Source organism: Macaca nemestrina, chromosome 1, assembly GCF_043159975.1.
Source record: "Macaca nemestrina isolate mMacNem1 chromosome 1, mMacNem.hap1, whole genome shotgun sequence".
In the NCBI taxonomy this organism is placed as follows: domain Eukaryota; kingdom Metazoa; phylum Chordata; class Mammalia; order Primates; family Cercopithecidae; genus Macaca; species Macaca nemestrina.
In genome coordinates this window covers 175,947,451-175,970,857 of record NC_092125.1, presented here as the reverse complement: position 1 = coordinate 175,970,857, position 23,407 = coordinate 175,947,451, and the positions used below count along the sequence as shown (strand labels likewise).

At 40.1% G+C, this 23,407-nt stretch overlaps 1 protein-coding gene across 10 annotated transcripts in view; it reads right to left on the bottom strand.

Annotated features, from left to right (window-relative positions):
* LOC105495139 (DAB adaptor protein 1) overlaps window positions 1-23,407 on the bottom strand; it is a 1,257,833-nt gene that overhangs the window by 681,412 nt on the left and 553,014 nt on the right. The gene's annotated exons all lie outside the window — the stretch shown is intronic.

Genomic DNA, 23,407 nt, shown 5'->3' with positions numbered 1-23,407 from the left:
GGTCAATGCAAAAGAAAAAAAAAATCTTAAAGGCAGCTAGAGAGAAGAGTCAGGTCATATACAAAGGGAACTGCATCAGGCTGGCAGCACAACTCTCAGCAGAAACTTTAAAAGCCAGAAGAGATTGGGGATCTATTTTCAGTATCCTTAAAAAAAGAAATTCTAACCAATAGCTTCATATTCCACCAAACTAAGCTTCATAAGCTAAAATTCTTCTCAGAAAAGCAAACGCCAAGGGAATTCATTACAACTAGATCAGTCACACAAGAGGAAGAAGTCCTTAAGGTAGTGCTAAACATAGAATCAAAAGAATGACACCTTCTACCACAAAAACTCACTTAAACACATAGCCCACAGAAACTGTAAAGCAACTATAAAATGAAGTCTACATAACAACCAGCTAACATCACAATGACAGGATCAAAATTTCATGTATCAATACTAAAACTGAATGTAAATGGGCTAATCCCCCACTTAAATGACATAGAGTGGCCAGTTCAACAGACAAGACCTGACTGTCTGCTGTTTCACATGTAATTACACCCACAGCCTCAAAGTAAAAAGGTGGAGAAAGATCTACTATGCAAATGGAAAACAAAAAAGGGCAGGAGTGGCTATTTTTTATTTTTTTATTTTTTGAGATGGAGTCTTGCTCTCTCACCCAGGCTGGAGTGAGTGGCATGATCTTGGCTCATTACAACCTATGCCTCCCGGGTTCAAGTGACTCTCCTGCCTCAGCCTCCCAAGTATCTGGGACTACAGATGCATGCCATCATGCCTGGCTAATTTTTTGTATTTTTAGTAGAGACGGGGTTTCACTATGTTAGCCAGGATGGTCTTTATCTCCTGACCTTGTGATCTGCCCACCTTGGCCTCCCAAAGTGCTGGGATTACAGGTGTTAGCCACCACTCCCAGCCTGGAGTTGCTATTCTTATACTAGATAAAACAGACTTTAAATTAACAACTATTAAGAACAAATAAAATGGTATTATATAATGATAAAGGGTACAATTTAACAAAAAGACTTAACTCTCCTAAATATACATGCACTCAATGATTGGAGCATCCAGATTTATAAAACAAGTTACTCTGGACCTACAAAAAGACTTACATAGCCACACAATAATAGTGGGAGACTTCAACACTCCCCTGACAGTGTTAGATCATCAAGGCAGAAAATTAATGAAGAAATTCTGGACTCAAAGTTGACACTTGACCAACTGGACCTAATAGACATCTACAGAATACCTCACCTAACAACCAAAGAATATACATTCTTCTCATCTGCATACAAAACATTTTCTAAGATTGATGACAAACTTGGTCATAAAGCAAGTCTCAATGAATTTAAACAAATTGCAATAATACCAAGCATATACTCAGATCACAGTGCAATATAAATAGAAATCAGTATCAAGAAGATCTCTCAAAACTACATAAATACATGGAAATTAAACAACTTGCTCTTGAATAACTCCTGGATGAACCTCAAAATTAAGGCAGAAATAAAAAATTATATGAAATTTATGAAGATAGAGATACAACTTACCAAAATCTCTGAGATACAGCTAAAGCAGTGTTAAGAGGAAATTTTATAACACTGTATGCCTTCATCAAGAAGTTAGAAAGATCTCAAAATAACAATCTAACTTTTCACCTAGAGGAATTGGAAAAAAAAGAACCAACCAACCCCAAAGCTAGCAAAAGAGAATAAATATCTAAATTAGAGAAGAACTGAAATTGAGATACAAAAATCCATACAAAGGATCAATAAAACCAAACATTGGTTTTTGAAAGAATAAACAAGATTGCTAGGCCACTAGCTAGATTAACAGAAAAAGGAAGATCCAAATAAGTATAATCAGAAATGACAAAGATGACATTACAACCAATCCCACAGATATACAAGATACCCTCAGAGATTATTATGAACCACTCTATGCACACAAATTAGAAATTCTAGAGGAAATGGATAAATTCCTAGAAACACACAGCCTCCTAAGATTGAACCAGGAAGAATGTGAAAACCTGAACAGACTATTGATAAATTCCAAAATTCAATCAGTAATAAAAAACCTACCAACCAGAAAAGAAAAACCCTGGACAGCTGAACTATACAAGATGTACAAAGAAAAACCAGTGTCAATCCTACTGAAACTATTCTAAAAACTCAAGGCGGAGGGGCTCCTCCCTAACTCATTCTATGAAGCCAGAATCAGTCTGATACCAAAATCTGTCAGAGACACAATGAAAAAAGAAAACTTCAGGCCATATATCCCTGAGGAACACAGATTCAAAAATTCTCAACAATATACTAGCAAACTGCATCCAGCAGCACATACAAAAGTTAATACACCATGATCAAGTAGGCTTTATTTCTGGGAAGCAAGGCTAGTTCAACATGTGCAAATCAATAAATGTGATTTACTGCATAAACACAATTAAAAGTAAAAATGATCATCTCAATAGATGCAGAAAAAGCTCTTGATAGAATCCAACATCCCTTTTTTTTTTATAAAAGCCTTCAAGAGATGAGGCATCAAAGGAACATACGTCAAAATAATAACTATCTATGACAAACCCACAGCCAACATCACATTGAACAGACAAAAGCTGAAACCATTTCCCTTGAGAACTGAGTTGAGACAGTGATGCCCAGTCTCACCACTCCCATTCAACACAGTACTGGAAGATTGCCAAAGAGATCAGGCAAGAGAAAGAAATAAAAAAGCATCCGAATAAAGTAAGAAAAAGTGAAACTTCCTCTCTTCACTGATGATAGATTTCTACACCTGGAAAACCCTAAAAACTTCGTCAAAAGGCTACTAGAACTAATAATTGACTGTAGTAAAGTTTTGGGATACAAAATCAGAGTATAACAATCATTACCATTTTTATACACCAGTAACATTCAAGCTGAGAAGCAAAGAACACAATCCCATTTACAATAGCCATAAAAAGTGGAAATACCTAGGAATACAACTAACCAAGGAGGCGAAAGATCTCTACAAGAGGAACAACAAAACACTTCTGAAAGAAATTGGGGACAACACAAATAAATGGAAAAACACTCCATGCTCATGAATTGGAAGAATTAATATCATTAAAGTGACCATACTGCCCAAAGTAATCTACAGGTTCAGCACTGTTCTTATCAAACTACCAATGCCATTTTTCACAGAATTAGAAAAATCTATTCTAAAACTCATATGGAACAACAACAAAAAAGCCTGAATATCCAAAGTAATTTTAAGAGAAAAAAAAAAAAAAGAACATAGCTGTAGGCATCACACGACCTAATTTCAAACTATACTATAGGGCTACAGTAACCAAAATAGCATGGTACTAGTACAAAAACAGACACAAAGACCAATGGAACAGAATACAGAACCAAGAAAAAAAGCTGTGCATCTACAACCATCTGATCTTTGACAAAGCCAACAAAAATAAGCAATGGGGAAAGGAATCTCTATTCAATAAATGGTGCTGGGATAACTGGCTAGCCATATACAGAAGAATGGAACTAGATCCACTAGTTTTCAGCATATACAAAAATTAACTCAATATAGATTAAAGATCTAAATGTAAGACCTCAAATTATAAAAATCCTAGAAGAAAACCTTGGAAATACCTTTCTCAACATTGGCCTTGACAAATATTTTTTGGCTAAGTGCCCAAAAGCAATTGCAATGAAACCAAAAATTGACAAGCAGTACCTAATTAAACTGAAGAGCTTCTGCATAGCGAAAGAAACTATCAACAGAATAAACAGACAACCAACAGAATGGGAGAAAATACTTGTAAACTACACATCTGACAAAGATCTAATATCCAGATTATATGGAATTTAAGGAAATCAATTAGCAAAGACAACCCCCCCCAAAAAAAAATGGGCAAAGGACATAAACAGACACTTCTCCAAAGAAGACATACAAGCAGCCAACAAACATGAAAAAAAAATGCTCATCATGACTAATCATCAGAGAAATGCAAATCAAAACCACAATGAAGGCCGGGCGCGGTGGCTCAAGCCTGTAATCCCAGCACTTTGGGAGGCCGAGACGGGCAGATCACGAGGTCAGGAGATCGAGACCATCCTGGTTAACACGGTGAAACCCCGTCTCTACTAAAAAATACAAAAAATTAGCCGGGCGCGGTGGTGGGCGCCTGTAGTCCCAGCTACTCGGGAGGCTGAGGCAGGAGAATGGCGTGAACCCGGGAGGCTGAGCTTGCAGTGAGCTGAGATCCGGCCACTGCACTCCAGCCCGGGCGACAGAGCAAGACTCTGTCTCAAAAAAAAAAAAAAAAAAAAAAAAAACAAAAACAAAAACAAAAAAAACCACAATGAGATACCATCTGACACCAGTCAGAATGGCTACTATTAAAAAGTCAAATAATAACAGATGCTGGTGAGGCTGTGAAGAAAAGGGAATGCTTATACACTGTTGGTGGGAATGTAAATTAGTTCAGCCACTGTGAAAAGCTGTTTGAAGATTTCTCAAAGAACTGAAAACAGAACTGCCATTTGACCCAGCAATCCCATTACTAGGTACATACCCAAAGGAAAATAGGTCATTATATCAAAAAGACACATATACTTATATGTTCATCACAGTGCTATTCAAATTAGCAAAGGCATGGAATCAACCTAGGTACCCATCAATGGTGGATTATATAAAGAAAATGTGGTACATATATACCATGAAATACTATGCAGCCATAAAAAAGAACAAAATTATGTCCTTTGCAGCAACATAGATGCAGCTAGAGACCCTATTCCTAAGTGAATTAACACAAAAACAGAAAACCAAATACCACATATTCTCAGTTATAAGTGGGAGATAAACTGGGTAGTCATGGGCATAAAGATGGGAACAATAGAAACTGTGGACCACCAGAGTGGGGAGGAAAGGGGGAAGGCATGGGTTGAAAAGCTACCTGTTGGGTACTATGCTTACTACCTAGGTATGGGATCCATACCCAAATCTCAGTGTCACACAATATACCCATGTAACACACCTGCACATGTACCCCTTGTATCTAAAATAAAAGTTGAAATTATTTTTTTAAAAAGAAGAAAGCAAAACATTTTGAAGGAAAATGCGTCCTTGAAATTCCTTCCCAGCTAATTAAAAGGATAGATTTAGAATAGGCTGGGACTCAGAAAGTTTATCTAGCTTTTTTAGGAAGCTGTCTTGTGAAACAGGGTAGCAGACCAAGGAGGAGGATATTTTATCCCATAATGTCCTAGGACAACAGGTGGAATATTTAAAAAATGCAGATTGGCTCAGGTGCCCAGGCCTGTGGAAGAAGGTCACCAAGTAAAAACAGGTGGAGGTGGTAGTGAAGGTGATAATGGGGTTTAAAAGATTAATGACTATCATTTAGAACATGGGAAATGCTGATGCTGTAGAAAAGGCATTGGTTGAGTGTGAAAAGGAAGATTCCATTTAAACTTGATGCTGAAGTCTTCCCTCTCTGAGTGATACAAGAAATGGAAGCTTAATCCAAGCATGATACTTGGCTCTGCTGTGATTATCATTACCCAGTAAGAACAAGTCAAATGCTGCGATTAATTTTTTAAAGTTTTATGGGTATATAGTAGGTACATATATTTATGGGATGCATGAGATGTTTTGGTACAGACATGCAATGCATAATAACCACATCAGGGAAAATTGGGTACCCATCCCAACAAACATTTATCCTTTGTGTTACAAATAATCCAATTATACTCTTTCAGTTTTTTTAAATGTACATTAAAATGTTATTGACTATAGTCCCCCTGTTGTACTATCAAATACTAGGTCATATTCATTCCTTCTTCTTTTTTGTGGGTGTATCCATTAACTATCCCCACCTCTCCCCTTTCCTCCACTACCCTTCCAAGCCTCTGGTAATCATAATTCTATTCTTTGTCTCTGTGAGTTCAATTGTTTTGATTTTTAGATCCCACAAATAAGTGAGAACACATCGTATTTGTCTTTCTGTGTCTGACTTATTTCACTTAACTTAATGACTTCCAGTGCCATCCATGTTGCTGCAAATGACAGGATCTCACTCTTTTTCCTGTGTGAATAGTAATCCATTGTATATAAGTATCTGAATTTTCTTTATTCATTTATCTGTTGATGGACACTTAGGTTGCTTCCAAATCTTGGCTATTGTGAACAAGACTGCAACAAGCTTGGGAGGGCACATATCTCTTCAATATATTGATTTCCTTTCTTTGAGTATTGATATGGTTTGAATTTGTGTCCCCACCCAAATCTCATGTCAAATTGTAATCCCCTATGTTGGAGGAGGGGCATGGTTGGGGGTAATTGGATCAGGGGGGCAGATTTCCCTCTTGCTGTTCTCATGATAGTGAATGAGTTCTCATGAGGTCTGGTTGTTTAAAAGTGCCTCCCCCTTCTCTCTCTTCCTCCTGGTCCAGCCATCTAAGACATGCCTGCTTTCCCTTCACCTTTTGCCATGATTGAAAGTTTCCTGAGGTCTCCCCAGCCATGCTACTTGTACAGCCTGCAGAACCATGGGTCAATTAAGCCTCTTCATAGATTACTCAGTCTCAGGTATTTCTTTATAGCAGTGCAATATTGGACTAATATAGGTACATACCCAGCAGTGAGATCACTGAATCATATGGTAGCTCTATTTTTAGTTTTTTTAAAGAACCTCCAAACAGTTCTCAATAGTGGTTGTACTAATTTACATTCCCACCAACAGTGTATGGCAGCTTCCTTTTCGGCACATCCTCACCAGCATGTTATTGCCTGCATTTTGGATAAAAAACATTTTTAACAGGGAGAAATTCTTATTGTAGTTTTGATTTGTATTTCTCTGATGATATATAATGTTGAGCACTTTTTTATATGCATGTTTACCATTTGTGCGTCTTCTTTTGAGAAGTGTCTGTTTAAGTCTTTTGCCCATTTTAAAATTGGATCATTAAATTTGTTTCCTATAGAATTGTTTGAGTTCCTTATATATTCAGGTAATTAATCCTTTGTCAGATGGGTAGTTTACAAATATTTTCTCCCATTCTATTGAGAGGTGAAGCCAGCTGGATTTTCTGGGTCAAGTGGGGACTTGGAGAACTTTTCTGTCTAGTTAAAGGATTGTAAATGCGCCAATCAGCACTCTGTAAAAATGCACCAATCAGCACTCTGTAAAAACTCACCAATCAGTACTCTGTCTAGCTAACGGATTGTAAATGTACCAATCAGCACTCTGTAAAACGGACCAATCAGCACTCTATAAAATGGAACAATCAGCAGGATGTGGGCAGGGCCAAATAAGGGAATAAAAGCTGGCCACCAGAGACAGCAGCAGCAACCCACTCAGGTTCCCTTCCATGCTGTGGAAGCTTTGTTTTTTCGCTCTTCACAATAAATCTTGTTACTGCTCACTGTTTGGGTCTGCACCACCTTTAAGAGCTGTAACACTTGCCGCGAAGGTCCATGGCTTCATTCTTCAAGTCAGCGAGACCATGAACTCACCAGAAGGAAGAAACTCTGGACACATCTGAATGAACAAACTCTGGACACACCATCGTTAAGAGCTGTAACACTCACCATGAAGGTCTGCAGCTTCATTCTTGAAGTCAGCGAGACCAAGAACCCAATGGAAGGAATAAATTCTGGACACATTTTGGCAGCCATGAAGGGACTATTGCCAAGCAGTGAGCACTATCAGACCCCTTTCACTTGCTATTCCATCCTATTTTTCCTTAGAATTTGGGGGCTAAATACCAGGCACCTTTCGGCCAGTTAAAAGCAACTAGCATGGCCGCCGGACTAAAGACATGAGTGTCAGGCTTTCTGGGAAAGGGCTCTCTAACAACCCCCGACTATTGAGAGTTGGGTGCGTTGGTTTGCCTGGAACCAGCTTCCACTTTGCCTGTACTTCTGGGCTGAGCTGAGGGTCAGCAGAGTGGAAAGCTATTTAGCTCTGGGGTCCCGACAACAAGTTGGTTGACCCTGCGGCGATAAGTGGAAGTCTCAAAGTCACGTTGCCCAAGTGAGGCTCACCCATCTATCCTATCGATCCTGACCCTTGCCTCCTGGGTCCCAATGCCTGTCAGACAAACTTCCTCTCACCTGTCTTCTCTGAGGCTAGTCCCGCTTCTAAAACTACTCCCTGTCTCTGGTGCTTTTCTAGCCACTCCTAGAAGAATGATTTCTAGTATAAACTCCAGGACTCTATTGCCTTCTTTAGGCACCCAGGCTCACCAATCAGAAAGACATAATTTTTGCCCAAAGCCCCGTCATAGGGGGGACTATCTGGAATTTTAGGATCCCTCCTCAGACAAGCAGGCCTAACAAAAGCTATTCCTGAAGCTAGGATATGGAGAGCTTCAGAAATGATATCCTTCCTATTCAAGTGAGGACAAAAGATGTCACTCTTCCAACCCTGGCGATCCCTTCCCTCCCTCAGGGTATGGTCCTCCTCTTCATTTTTGGGGCATAACATCTTTATAGGACAGGGGTAAAGTCCCAATACTAACAGGAAAATGCTTAGGACTCTAACAGGTTTTTGAGAATATGTCAGTAAGGGCCACTAAATCTGATTTTACTTGGTCCTCTTTGTGGTCTAGGGGGACAGGCAAGGGTGCAGGTTTTCAACAATGCATCACTAAGGGCAACTAAATCCAACCTTCCTTGTTCCTCCTTGTGATCTAGGAGGAAAACTAGTGTTTCTGCTGCTGCGTCAGTGAGTGCAACTATTCCAATCAGCAGGGTCCAGGGACCGTTGTGGGTTCTTGGGCAAGAGGTGATTCTGCTGCTGCGTCAGTGAGTGACCTATTCTGATCAGCAAGGTCTAGGGTCTGTTGCAGGTTCTTGGGCAGGGGAGAAACAAACAAACCAAAACCATGGGTGGTTTTGTCTTTCAGATGGGAAACACTCAGGCATCAACAGGCTCACCCTTGAAATGCCTCCTAAGCCACTGGGACCAATTTGACCAGCAAATGCTGAAAAAGAGGCAGCTCATTTTTTTCTGCACTATGATTTGGCCCCAGTATTCTCTCTCTGATGGGGAAAAATGACCACCTGAGGGAAGTATAAATTACAATACTATCCTGCAGCTTGACCTTTTCTGTAAGAGGGAAGGCAAATGGAGTGAAATACCTTATGGCCAAGCTTTCTTTTCATTGAAGCAGAATCCGCAACCATGCAAAGCTTGCAATTTACATCCCACAGGAGGCCCTCTCAGCTTACCTCCATATCCTAGCCTCCCTATAGCTCCCCTTCCTATTAATGATAAGCCTTCTCTAATCTCCCCCACCCAGAAGGAAACAAGCAAAGAAATCTCCAAGGGACCACAAAAACCCCCAGGCTATCGGTTATGTCTCCTTCAAGCTGTTGGGGGAGGGGAATTTGGCCCACCCCGGGAACATGTCCCTTCTCCCTCTGTGATTTAAAGCAGATCAAGGTAGACCTGGGGATGTTTTCAGATAATCCTGATAAGTACATAGATGTCCTACAAGGTCTAGGGAAAACCTTGGACCTCACTTGGAGAGATGTCATGCTATTAGATCAAACCCTGGCCTTTAATGAAAAGAATGTGGTTTTAGCTGCAGCCTGAGAGTTTGGAGATACCTGGCATCTTAGTCGAGTAAATGATAGAATGATAGCCAAAGAAAGGGACAAATTTCCTACTGGTCAGCAAGCCATCCCCGGTATGGATCCCCACTGGGACCTTGACTCAGATCATGGGGACTGGAGTCGCAAACATCTGTTGACCTGTGTTCTAGAAGGACTAAGGAGAATTAGGGAAAAGCCCATGAATTATTCAATGATGTCCATCATAACTCAGAAAAGAAGAAAATCCTACCGCCTTCCTCAAGCAGCTACAGGAGGCCTTAAGAAAATATGCTCCCCTGTCACCCAACTCACTAGAGGGTCAATTGATCCTAAAAGATAAGTTTCTTACCCAATCAGCTGCAGATATCAGGAGAAAGCTCCAAAAGCGAGCCCTGGGCCCTGAACAAAATCTGGAGGCATTATTAAACCTGGTAACCTTGGTGTTCCATAATAGGGGCCAAGAGGAACAGGTCCAAAAGGAAAAGCGAGATCAGAGGAAGGCCACAGCCTTAGTCATGACCCTCAGACAAACAAACCTTGGTCGTTCAGAAAGGACAGAAAATGGAGCAGACCAATCACTCAGTAGGGCTTGTTATCAATGTGGTTTACAAGGACACTTTAAAAAAGATTGTCCAACGAGAAACAAGCCACTCCCTCACCCATGTCCACTATGCCAAGGCAATCACTGGAAGGCACACTGCCCCAGAGCGCAAAGGTTCTCTGGGCCAGGAGCCCCCAACCAGATGATCCAACAACAGGACTGAGGATGCCCAGGGCAAGTGCCAGCTCATGTCATCACCCCCACTAAGCCCCGGGTACATTTAACCATTGAGGGCCAGGAAATTGACTTCCTCCTGGACACTGGCATAGCCTTCTCAGTCGTCCTGTCCCAGACGACTGTCCTCAAGGTCCATTACAATCCAAGGAACCCTGGGACAGCCTGTAACCAGGTATGTCTCCCACCTCCTCAGTTGTAATTGGAAGACTTTGCTACAGATAGTAAGTATGCTTATCTAATCCTACATGGCCATGCTGCAATATGAAAAGAAAGGGGAACCCCCATTAAATACCACAAAGAAATCATGGAGGTATTGCATGCCGTGTAAAAACCCAAGGAGGTGGCAGTCTCACACTGCCAAAGCCATCAAAAAGGGGAAGAAGAGGGGAGAACCACAGCATAAGTGGCTGGCAGAGGCAGGGCAAGACCAGCAGAGAGGAAAGAAAGAGAGAGAGAGGAAAAGAGAGAGAAAGAGAGAAAGAGAAAGACAGGAAGTCAAAGAGAAGGAGACAGAATGAGGAAGAGACAGACAAAGAAGGAGTCAAAGAGAGAGCCAAAGTCAGGGAGAGAGAGGAAGAGACAAAGAGGGAGTCAGAGAGAGACAAAGAAGAAGTCAAAGAGAAAGAGAGATGGAAGTAGTAAAGAAAAAACAGTGTACCCTATTTCTTTAAAAGCCAGGGTAAACTTCTGTCTACTCAGCCAAGGCATATTCTTCTTATGTGGAATTTCAACCTATATCTGCCTCTTAGACAGTTTGCAAGAAATAACGAAATTTATCCTTACTCTACAATCCCAAATAGACTCTTTGGCAGCAGTGACTCTCCAAAACCGTGGAGGCCTACACCTCCTCACCACTGAGAAAGGAGGACTCTGCACCTTCTTAGGAGAAGAGTATTGTTTTCACAATAACCAGTCAGGGTTAGTACAAGATGCTATCCGGCATTTACAGGAAAAGGCTTCTGAAATCAGACAATGCCTTTCAAACTCTTATACCAACCTCTGGATTTAGACAACATGGCTTCTCCCCTTTCTAGGTCCCATAACAACCATTTAGGTATTACTCACCTTTGGGCCCTATATTTTTAACCTCCTTGTCAAATTTGTTTCCTCTAGAATCAAGGCCATCAAGCTACAGATGGTCTTACAAATGGAACCCCAAATGAGCTCAACTAACAAGTTCTACCAAGGGCCCCTGGACCAATCCACTGGCCCTTTCACTGGCCTGAAGAGTTCCCCTCTGGAGGACACTACAACTGCAGGGCCCTGTCTTTGCCCCTATCCATCAGGAAGTAGCTAGAGCGGTCATCACCCAATTACCAACAGCAGTTGGGGTGTCCTGTTTAGAGGGGGGATTGAGAGGTGAAATCAGTGGGACTTCCTGGGTAGAGTGGGGATTTGGAGAACTTTTCTCTCTAGTAGAGGATTGTAAACACACCAATCAGTGCTCTGTGGGTAGCTAAAGGATTGCAAATGCACCAATCAGCACTCTGTAAAAATGCACCAATCAGCACCCTGTGTGTAGCTAAAGAATTGTAAACACATCAATCAGCACTCTGTAAAAATGCACCAATCAGCGCTCTGAGTCTAGCTAAAGGATTGTAAATGCACCAATCAGCACTCTGTAAAAACACACCAATCAGCACTCTGTGTCTAGCTAAAGGATTGTAAATGCACTAAACACTCTGTAAAATGGACCAACCAGCACTCTGTAAAATGGACCAATCAGCAGGATGTGGGTGGGACCAAATAAGGGAATAAAAGTTGGCCACCAGAGACAGCAGTGGCAACCCGCTCGGGTCCCCTTCCATGCTATGGAAGCTTTGTTCTTTCACCCTTCACAATAAATCTTGCCGCTGCTCTCTTTGGGTCTGCACCACCTTTAAGAGCTGTAACACTCACTGCAAAGGTCTGTGGCTTCATTTTTCAAGTCAGCGAGATCACAAACTCACTAGAAGGAAGAAACTCTGGATGCATCTGAAGGAACAAACTCCAGACACACCATCTTTAAGAGCTGTAACACTCACCACAAAAGTCCACAACTTCATTCTTGAAGTCAGTGAGACCAAGAACCCACTGGAAGGAATACATTCTGGACACACACTGAGTGGTCTTTTTAGTTTGTTGATTATTTCCTTTGCTGTGCAGAAACTTTTTAATTTGATGTGATCCCATTTGTCCATTTTTGCTTTAGTTGCCTGTGTTTTTGAGATATTACTCAAAAATTTTTGCCCAGACCAATGTCCTGGAGAGTTTCCCCAGTGTTTTTTTCAGTAGTTTCAAAGTCTTTAATCCATTTTGATTTGATTTTTGTATAAGGTGAGAGAGAGAGGGATCAAGTTTTATTCCTCTGGATATAGACAGCTGTGATTAATTTTTAAGTTTTGAAATAAAATTACCAATAATTCACTGAACACTTAGTCATGGTTGCAGTACAGAAAACAAATGCTATCAATGCTGGATGTAGGGAAGAAATGTGGGTTGAAGGCTGAGCTTAGTAATGGCAGTATCTTAGAAAACTGGGAGTCAAGAGAGATGCGCTCTGGGTGATGGGACAGAAAATGGATGTGGAGTGTGCTACCAGAGGAGTAACTGAGAATATATATTGGGGAGAGTGGGTTTATGAAATGGAAAAAATCCTCACTGAACACTGCAGATAGTATAGAGAAACAATTGACAACTTGATAAGCAGTTAATTTAGAGATATAGAGGTAACCTGCAGAAAGGCGCCCCTTCCCCTAAAAAAGAGGTTAAAACTAGTTATCTTTGGAGAGTGGGACTGGGGAAAGGAAGTAGGCAAGGGACCACTGCTTTACATTATTAGGCTTTTTCGTACTAAGGATATTTTTTAATGATGCATGTGTATCATTTTAATAAGATAAAAATATATTAAAATGTTTTTATTTTGGGACATTCCAAGAATTCCATAAGTATCAGAAAGGTGTAATAAATCCCCATTATCCATCTTCAACAGTGAAAAACTCATGGCCACTCTTGTTTTATCTCTGTCCCACCCACTCCTCTCCTCCACATTATTTTGAAGCAAATGCTACACATCACATTATTTTGTCCTTAAACATTTCAGTATGTATGTCTAAAATATAAAGATATTTTTAAACTTGGGCATAAACTCTTATCACACCTTAAAAAAAAATCCCTTAATACCAACAAATACTAAAATTTCCATTATCTCCTAAATTAAAAAAAAATAATTTTAATATGTAAATTATTCTTATTTTCAAATAAATAAAAGAGTTGCATAAATTAGCCGGGCAAAGTGTCTCTTGCCTGTAATCCCAGCTAGTCAGGATGCTGAGACAGGAGGATGGCTTGAGCCTGGGAGGTGGAGGCTGCATTGAGCTAAGATCTCTCCACTGTATTCCAGGCTGGGTGACAGAGCAAGACCCTGTTTCTCTTAAAAAAAAAAAAAAAGAAAGAAAAGAAAAGAAAAGAAAAGAAAGAAAGAAAAAAAATGAGGAGCCAATTAAGTCTGTATGTCTGTCTGTATGTATGACTGGTATGACTGTGGAGTATAGAACTAGAGTAAAGGTTTCAGCAAAATATAAGGAAGGACTTTCCAATCAGGAAAATTGCCTGTTGGAATGTGTTGCCTTGGGAGGTCATGAATCCATGTCTCCTTAAATAGGCAAATGGAGAGCCGGGCGCAGTGGTTCACACCTGTAATCCCGGCACTTTGGGAGGCAGAGGCGGGTGGATCACCTGAGGTCAGGAGTTCAAGGCCAGCCTGACCAACATAGTGAAACCCCCGTCTCTACTGAAAATACAAAAATTAGTCAGGTGTGATGGCAGGCACCTGTAATCCCAGCTACTTGGGAGGCTGAGGCAGGAAAATCAGTTGAACCTGGGAGGCAGAGGTTGCAGTGAGCGGAGATCATGCCACTGCACTCCAGCCTGGGCAACAAGAGCGAGATTCCGTCTCAAACAAAACAAAACAAAAAAAGGCAAATGGAGACTAGATGACCAGTTAGAAGGAAGATTTCTTTTCTGTAGTCCCAATAATCCCAAATTATTTAACTCTGAAGCTATTATGAATTCATAGAGAACCTTAACACCCAAGAACTATTTGTTTGATGAGCACAATTTTAGACTGTGTACTCAGAAGTCTTTTTTTCCTCTTCTTCCTCCTTCTTCTGTTCACATATTGCATAGGCTTAGCAGTCTTGGCATTCCTTTTTAAAAGCCCTAACCTTCTAGGAAATTGTAAATTTCTTGAGGTCAGAGATCTTATCTTTTGCATTGTTGAACCTCCCATATCTAGCCCATAATGAATGCTTGTTTTAGTCTCTGTTCCCTGGGAAACAGGCCTGAGATGGAAATCTGCAAGCAGGTGTTTTGTCAAGGACTACCCTCTGAAACTATGTCTGTGGGAGATGTGGGAAGCAGGATTGGGCAGAGGGTGAAGTTGAACTGTGGTGCAGCTGGGAGAGGATCTTCAGTTGATAGTATGAGAAACTGTGGGGTTGGGAAAACCCTTGAAAATTGTATCCTTCCAGGAAAGAGGTTTGGGACAGTCATTGAATACAAGCTGCTTCTTCAGACAGTGTGAAAAGCAACTCACTTGTGCCAGTGGCAGTGCCTAGAGGGGGGCTCAGCTACACCCTAGAGCTGGCCAACACTGTCAGCACCTGGGAAAGCATGAATACCTCAAATGGGGGCTCTGGGCAGAGCTCAGTTGGTGTTTGTCTAATTGAACTGCATAGCCAGAGTGACTGCCTGCCACTGTCCCCTATGCACTCCACACAAGTGTCACCTTACCCTTTCTAGAGCAGGTGATTGACTCCTTTTACCTTCTCTGGGTGTTTACATACTTCATGGAACCTATCTGACACGTCTTTCCTTTCATATCATCCTGGAATTTTCAAAGCACGATTCCTGGTCTTGATTTCCTAATTATCCGGCTAATTTATCATTATGATACTACACGTGCTCTTCTTTTGAGACACTTTATAATTCTTACAAATTTACCAGGTATAGACAAGTAGCAATAATAGTATAAAGCAAGAAGTTTCTGCTTACATTTTAAAGCTCCCATCCAAAAGTCACCTTCTCTGTGAAATCTAACTGCACTCTCATAGGCAGAGCTAATGTCAATCAACTGTAGCACTTACATACTATCGCAATTATCTTGTAATGAGGCTGTCTTTCTCACTAGGCTAGACATTTTTCAAGTCATAGTTGTTCATTTGCTTCTCCTATGCCTTGCACAGTTCCTGGCACATAATAGATATCTAATGAAGATCTGTCAGATGAATGAATGAATGAATGAATGAATGGATCAATCAATCAAAATTTAGAGTCTTTCTTACTGCACAAATTCAGTAACTCTTACTGTTCTCCTGATACTTTATAATTGTTGCTAATGTGCTTCACTAGCAGAACTGGAAAATAAAAACTGGGATAATAAGACTACCTTGTGATAGTTCACCAAGTCAGTACAATAAGCTCATGTTTCTAAAAAAAAGAAAGAAAAAAAAAAGGAGGGGGGAGGTACAATTGCTGCTAAAGCTTTAGCACAATCAATTTTAATTAGCATTGCTCATTGTAAGAAATGATAAGGTATCAGTCATTGTAATTGCAAGTGTTGACAATTAGTCAAAGTCATTAACATCTCAAGACCTAAGATAATACAGAATTACTGAGTTTAAAGATTTGGAGGAAAAGTAAGGAGAAATTGTTATGAAATGCCTTCAGTTTTCACAGGCTCAACAAACATACCCTGTGAATGATCACTTTTCAGTTTTCTTTGGGAGCTGAAGAGAGATTACCTAGGAACTGCCACTGGGCTGCGTTCTTTCTGTCTTCTCTGCAATCCACGGCGCTACTAGGGAGATTCTTTCAAAAATACAAATTTCAATGTGTCACTCAAATACCTCCAGGGTTTTCTCACTGCCCACAGGAAAAACCCCAATCTCCCTAGCACTGGATTCAAAGCTGGTAGATTTCTAACTCCATCTTTTACATGCTCCTCCATCCTCCTTGTGCTTTCCTCTCAACTAATTTTCATACAAGCTGTTCCTCAAAACCACTTTCCTGTTTGGTGTATTTTGACTGCATAGACAGGTCTCCTTGTCTTACATCTGTTACTCCTTTTTCGGCCTGACAAACTTGTCCACTTTTTTTTTTTGTTTTGAGACAGGGTCTTATTCTGTCACCCAGCCTGGAGTGACAGTGGCACAATCATGGCTCACGGTAGCCTCAAATTCCTGGGCTCAAGGAATCCTGCTTCTTCACCCTCTCAAGTAGCTGGGACTACAAGTATGCACCACCATGGCCTCTAACTCTCAAACATTTTTTTTTTTTTTGTAGAGATGGGGTCTCACTATGTTACCCAGGCTGGCCTTGAAATTCTGGCCTCAAGCAATCCTCCTGCGTTGGCCTCCCAAAGTGCTAGGATTACAGGCGTGAGTCACAGTGCCTGTCATTGTCTACTTTGTAGGACCAAATTGAATAACTGAAGACAAACAACTAATCCTTTCTGCTCCTTGTGGATATTTTTTTTTAGGGAGGGGCTTCATGTGTCACCACATTATAACTACTTATTTATTTACCTATATTTCCAACAAGATTATGTCTTCTGGAGGTTCCTAATGTCTAGACCAGTGACCAGCAAATAATTGACCTGCAATAATTGTTTGTTGAGTGGGCAAATCAATGGGTGGATGGAGAGATAAATGATTGAATAAATGAACAAGGTAATAAATGAGTAAGTAAACATGTTCATCAGTACATGGCTCCCTCTGCATAGTATATATGGATAGTCTGATCATAAGCCTATTTATTTGGCACTGGGAGCTTCTCTTTCTCCTTCCTGAATTCAGAAAGAAATGAAGAACATGTGATATCTTCAAAATTCTAACTTGTTGTCAATATTAATTTATGATCTACATTAGATTCATTAAATGTAATAGCATCAACAAGAACTACTGGCATGCTTTCCATGTTCTTTTAAAAAAATTATTTACTTAATTAATTTTTTTAGAGACCGGGTCTTTCTCCATTGCCCAGGATAGAGTGCAGTGGCATGATCCTTGCTCATTGCAGCCTTGAATTCCTGGGCTCAGCCATCTTCCTGTCTCAGCCTCCCAAGTAGCTGGGACTACAGGTGCATGCCACTATGTTCGACCAAGTTTTAATTTTTTCTTAGTAGACACGGGGTATCACTATATTGTCCAGGCTGGTCTTGAATTCCTGGACTCAAGCGATTCTCCCACTTTGGCCTCCCTAAGTCTGAGATTACAGGTGTGACTCATGGTGTCCAGCCTCTATATATAATAAAAATAGTAACTTTGTAACATGCAACTTACTAACATTTCACATCTCTAGGAAATAATGATTCTTCTTCTTTTTTTTTTTGAGATGGAATCTCGCTCTGTCACCCAGGCTGGAGTGCGGTGGCGCGATCTCCGCTCACTGCAAGCTCCACCTCCCGGGTTCAAGCCATTCTCCTGCCTTAGCCTCCCGAGTAGCTGGGACTACAGGCGCCTGCCACCACGCCCGGCTAATTTTTGTACTGTTAGTAGAGACAGGGTTTCACCTTGTTGGCCAGGATGGTCTTGATCTACTGACCCTGTGATCAGCCTGCCTCGGCCTCCCAAAGTGCTGGGATTACAGGCGTGAGCCACCACGCCCGGCGGGTTATTCTTCTTATCCTTACTTTATAATTAAGCAACTGAGAGACAGAGAAGTTGAGAAACTTGCCCTAAGTCACCTAACTAGAAAGTGGCTCTGTCTCCAGGCTTACTTTCACAGGCTGAATAAAAAGAAAACATCACATACAGCTAGTGAACATACATTTTGTAAATATCCTTGATGCTTTCTAACTATGCTTTCTAACTATTCTAACCATATATATTCAAGAGTCTTAAGGCAGAGTGTTGGGATGATGAGGAAGTAAGACAAAATGGAGAGATGTTGTTTTACAGAAGAAGTGACTCTAACTTACAGAGGAAAAATTGTGATTAGAAGTAATAAGGGGCCGGGTGTGGTGGCTCACGCCTGTAATCTCAGCACTTTGGGAGGCTGAGGCGGGCAGATCATGAGGTCAAAAGATTGAGGCCATCCTGGCCAATATGATGAAACTCCGTCTCTACTAAAAATACAAAAATTAGCTCGGTATGGTGGTGTGCGCCTGTAGTCCCAAATACTCGGGAGGCTGAGGCAGGAGAATCACTTGATCCCAGGAGGCAGAGGTTGCAGTGAGCTGAGATCACACCACTACACTCCAGCCTGGTGACAAAGTGAGACTCTGTCTCAAAGAAAAAAAAAAGAAAAAAAAAAAAAAGGGATTCATAAGGAAACATTCTAGTCTAAAATTTAAAGACGGTATTTTAATAGTATGATTGTCTCTTCACTGTCTTCCTACTCTCCTCCCTTTTGAATTTCTTCTGTATTTTTTTCTAACTTGTTGATAGCATCAACAGTCAACCAGTTTCCCACTGTATTTGACTGCTCTCTCCTCAGGTACAATTGGTCATCCTCATGTGTAACTGGTCATTTGAAAATGACTCCTTCACTCTGTCCCCACAGCCATTACTTGAGTTCAGATTTTCCTTGTTTCTCTATTGGTTTCTCTGACTCCAGTTTAATTTCCCTCAACTGTATTCCTAGCTACCATTACCATGCTTTTTAAAGTACAGTAATACTTTTACTAAAACTAAGTTTAACACAAAACAAAAACCTTGGTAACAATCATTGTATGCATCTCAGCCTTCCAGGATAGAGAGCAAACTCCTTCACTTGGAGTTAAATACCCAGCTCCAAACTGGCTACTATCTACATCACCTTTACCTTATCTCCAGCTACTCTGTTCCTTTCATCTTTTGCTGAACCTGCTGTGAATATTTGTCTAAGCACTTTCAAAATGTCACCCCACTCCCTCCTGGCCTATATGGTTTCCTCTGAGAAGTCTGTTATCAGATGAATCGAAGCCCCTTTATATGTTATTTGCTTCTTTTCTCTTTCTGCTTTTAGCATCTTCTCTTTGTCCTTGATCTTTGAGACTTTCATTATTATATGCCTTAAGCATTCTTATTTGGGTTAAATCTGTTTGGTGATCTCTGACTTTTCTATGCCTGAAAGATATTTATATCTTTCAATATGTTTGGGAAGTTTTGTTTTTATTTCTTTGAACATGCTTTCTGCCCCTTGCTCTTTCTCAATTCCCTCTTTAACACCAATGATTCTTAGATTTACTCTTATGACGTAATTTTCTACATCTTGTAGGTGGTTTTCATTCTGCTTTCTTTTTTCTCCTCTATTTTCAAATAGACAGTCTTCAAGGTCACTGATTCTTTCCTCTGCTTGATCCATTCTTCTGTGAAGAGCCTCTAATATATTTTTTCAGTTCAGCAAATACATTTCTCAGTTCCAGGATTTCTGGGGGTTTTATTATTATTATTTCATCTCTTTGTTAAATTTCTCTGATAAATTTCTGAATTGTTTATTTCTATACTATCTTGGAATTTGCTATTTCCTTAAAACTGCTATTTTGAATTCTTGATCTGAGAGCTCACATATTGCCATCTTGTTAGAGTTGGTCAACGGCTCCTTGCTCTGTCCATTTGAGGAGGCCATGGTTCCCCGTTTGCTGCTGTTTCTTGAGGACATATGTTTATGTCTTAGCATTGATGGATTAGTTATCTATTCCAGTCTTTGCTGTCTGGCTTGTTTTATTTTTTCTTGAATATGTTTGCTTAGAGGCTCTTTGCAATTCACTATCTGCTTGGAGTTTTTTCACTTGTCTGTGGCACCAGGGGGTTGTCTCAGTCTCAGATTTGAGTTCTGGGATAATGCTGGTGATTACTTTGGTGGTGGATATTTCTTTTTTATTTTGGTGGAGGCTGAAAGAGTAAAGCCAGATTGTTTCTACACTACCCTTTTGAACGCTATGGATATTTATAACTCCCTTACTTTTTACTCATGCAAAAAGAAGTATTTACATTTTAAGGCATAATTCAAAGGGTGTTTCTCCACCAGGATGCCATTTCTACTCTTGCTCCAGCTTGTAAAATGTATTCAAATTCTCATAATTTCCTCTAACACTTTCCCTCTAATGCATCTACCTCTATATGAGCATAAAGGTATGCTATGATGTTATAGAATGACTTTACTTTCTCCATTATACAACTTATTTTTCAATAGTCTGAGCTCCTTTAGGATATATGCCATGTTTTAGTCATTTTGGTATCATCAGAATCTAGAGGAGTACTTGCAATTTGGAAGATATTTAGTAAATTTCTGAATTAGTTTTCAGAAGTCAGGCAAATTCTTAGTAAGTCTAGATTCCTAACAAAGCTGGAGGCATCATGCTACCTGACTTCAAACTATACCACAGGGCTACAGTCACCAAAACAGCATGGTACTGGTACAAAAACAGACACATAGACCAATAGAACAGAATAAAGAACCCAGAAATGAGACAGCACACCTTCAACTATCTGGTCTTCGAAAACCTGACACAAATAAGCAGTGGGGAAAGGATTCCTTATTCAATAAATGGTGCTGGGATAACTGGCTAGCTATATGCAGAAGATTGAAACTGGACCTCTTCCTTACACCATATACAAAAATGAACTCAAGGTGGATTCAGGACTTAAATTTAAAACCCAAAAGTATGAAAACTCTGAAAGATAACTTAAGCAATACCATTCAGGATATAGACAAGGAAAAATATTTTGTGATGAAGCCACCAAAAGCAGTTGCAACAAAAGTGAAAATTGATAAATGGGATCTAACTAAGCTAAAGAGTTCTACATAGAAAAATAAACTATCAACAGAGTAAACAGACAACCTATAAAACGGGAGAAAATTTTTACAAACTAAGCATTCGACAAAGGTCTAATGTCCAGTATTTATAAGAAAATTAAACAAATTTACAAGAAAAAAATGATCTTATTAAAAAGTGGTCAAAGGACATGAATGGACACTTTTCAAAAGAAGACATACATGCAGCCAACAATCATATGGAAAGAAGTTCAGAATCACTGATTATTAGAGAAATACAAATCAAAACCACAATGAGATACCATCTCGCACCAGTCAGAATGGCTATTACTAAAAAATAAAAAATAAAACAGATGCTAGCAAAGTTGTGGAGAAAAACTTATACACTGTTGGTGGAAGTGTAAATTAGTTCAACTATGGGGGACAATAGTGTGGTGATTCCTCAAAGACCTAAGGACAGAAATACAATTAGACCCAGCAATCCTATTACTGGTATATACCCAAAGGAATATAAATTATTCTATTATAAAGACACATGCGCATGTATATTCGTTGCAGCACTATTCACAATATCAAAGACATGGAATCAACCTAAATGCTCATCAATAGTAGACTGGATAAAGAAAATGTGGTACACATACACCATGGAATACTATGCAGCCATAAGAAAAGAATGAGATCGTGTCCTTTGCAGGGAGACAGATGGAACTGGAGGCCCGTATCCTTAGCAAACTGACACAGGAACAGAAAATCAAGTAGTGTATGTTCTCACTTATAAGTGGGAACTAAATGATGAGAACACATGGACACATACAGGGGAACAACACACATGGTAGCCCACTGGAGGGTGGAGGGTGAGAGGAGGGAGACGATCAGGAAAAATAACTAGTGAGTACTAGGCTTAATACCTGGGAGATAAAATAATCTGTAAAACAAACCCTCATGACACAAGTGTACCTATGTAAAAAACCTGTACATGTACACCTGAACTTAAAGGTTAAAAAGAAAGCCAGATTCCTGGCTTCTGAAAAATTAGAAGCTTTTGTCAAGACTAGACAGACTTAAATTCCTCTGTTGTAGCAATAAACAGAAGTTGTTTCCTAAGGGCTAGGCTCTCTCCAGTTTGCTGCAGTCCTTACCATGCCTCTCATGTTACTCCCAGCTAATGTAACTAATTTAAGGTAACTCCTGGCCTCTAAGCATTTTTCATTTTATGATACAAATTATAGCATCAATTACAGATGAGAGTTGAATTCAGTTTTAATAACGGTTTATTCCAAGCTTGAGATGCTATGATTCTAAGTACCATTCTCAAACACAAAGTAATCTCGACCAGCAGAGGAACTTGGATAACTTCAGTTTTTAGTTTATTTCTAAACCAGAGAATTTAAGACATTATTAACTATTTGGCTTTTTGGGAAAGTCAGTTGAAATACAAGTTTACAAGGATGCATTTGGTAGAAGAGCCAACTCCAGAAAGTAATGTAAACTTTATTCCTTTGTTAATTAATATGTAATTTCGTATGTATCTGACAAAAGAAGCTGAATCTGAGAAGACAATTCTAATTGTTTCTGATTGCATTATGCAAAGAGTTTCAATAGATCTACTAGTCTATTGAACTTATTATTTTACCAGTTGATGTTACTCTAAAATGCCCTTGTTCTTTGGGAAATTTATTTTCCTTCCTTCCTTCCTTCCTTCCTTCCTTCCTTCCTTCCTTCCTTCCTTCCTTCCTTCCTTCCTTCCTTTCCTCCCTCCCTCCCTCCTTCCCTCCTTGCCTTTTTCCCTCCCTTCCTTCTGTCCTTCCTTTCCTTCCTTCCTTCCCTCCCTCCTTCCTTCCTTCTTTCCTTCCTTCCTTCTTTTCTTTCCTCCTTTCCTCCCTCCCTCCCTCCCTCCTTCCCTCCTTGCCTCTTTCCCTCCCTTCCTTCTGTCCTTCCTTTCCTTTCCATCCTTCCATCCTTCCTTCCTTCCTTCCTTCCTTCCTTCCTTCCTTCCTTCCTTCCTTCCTTCCTTCCTTCCTTCCTTCCTTCCTTCCCGTCTTTCCTTCCTTCCTTTCTTTCTTTTTCTTTGTGTAAACATCATCTAGAATTTCTATAGACAGGATTAAAATTCTGGGAAAAAATCTGAGCTTTTAGTGTGGCATAATAAAAATAGTCCTAAATTATAAGAGCAGGGTGATCATAAACAGCAGCCCATCACCTTTATATTACCCATAGTCCTTTACATAGTATTCTACTCATAGTTGTGGTTAATAAACCTACTTAATAAATGCATACTCTAAGAGCTAGACAAACAAGTCTTCC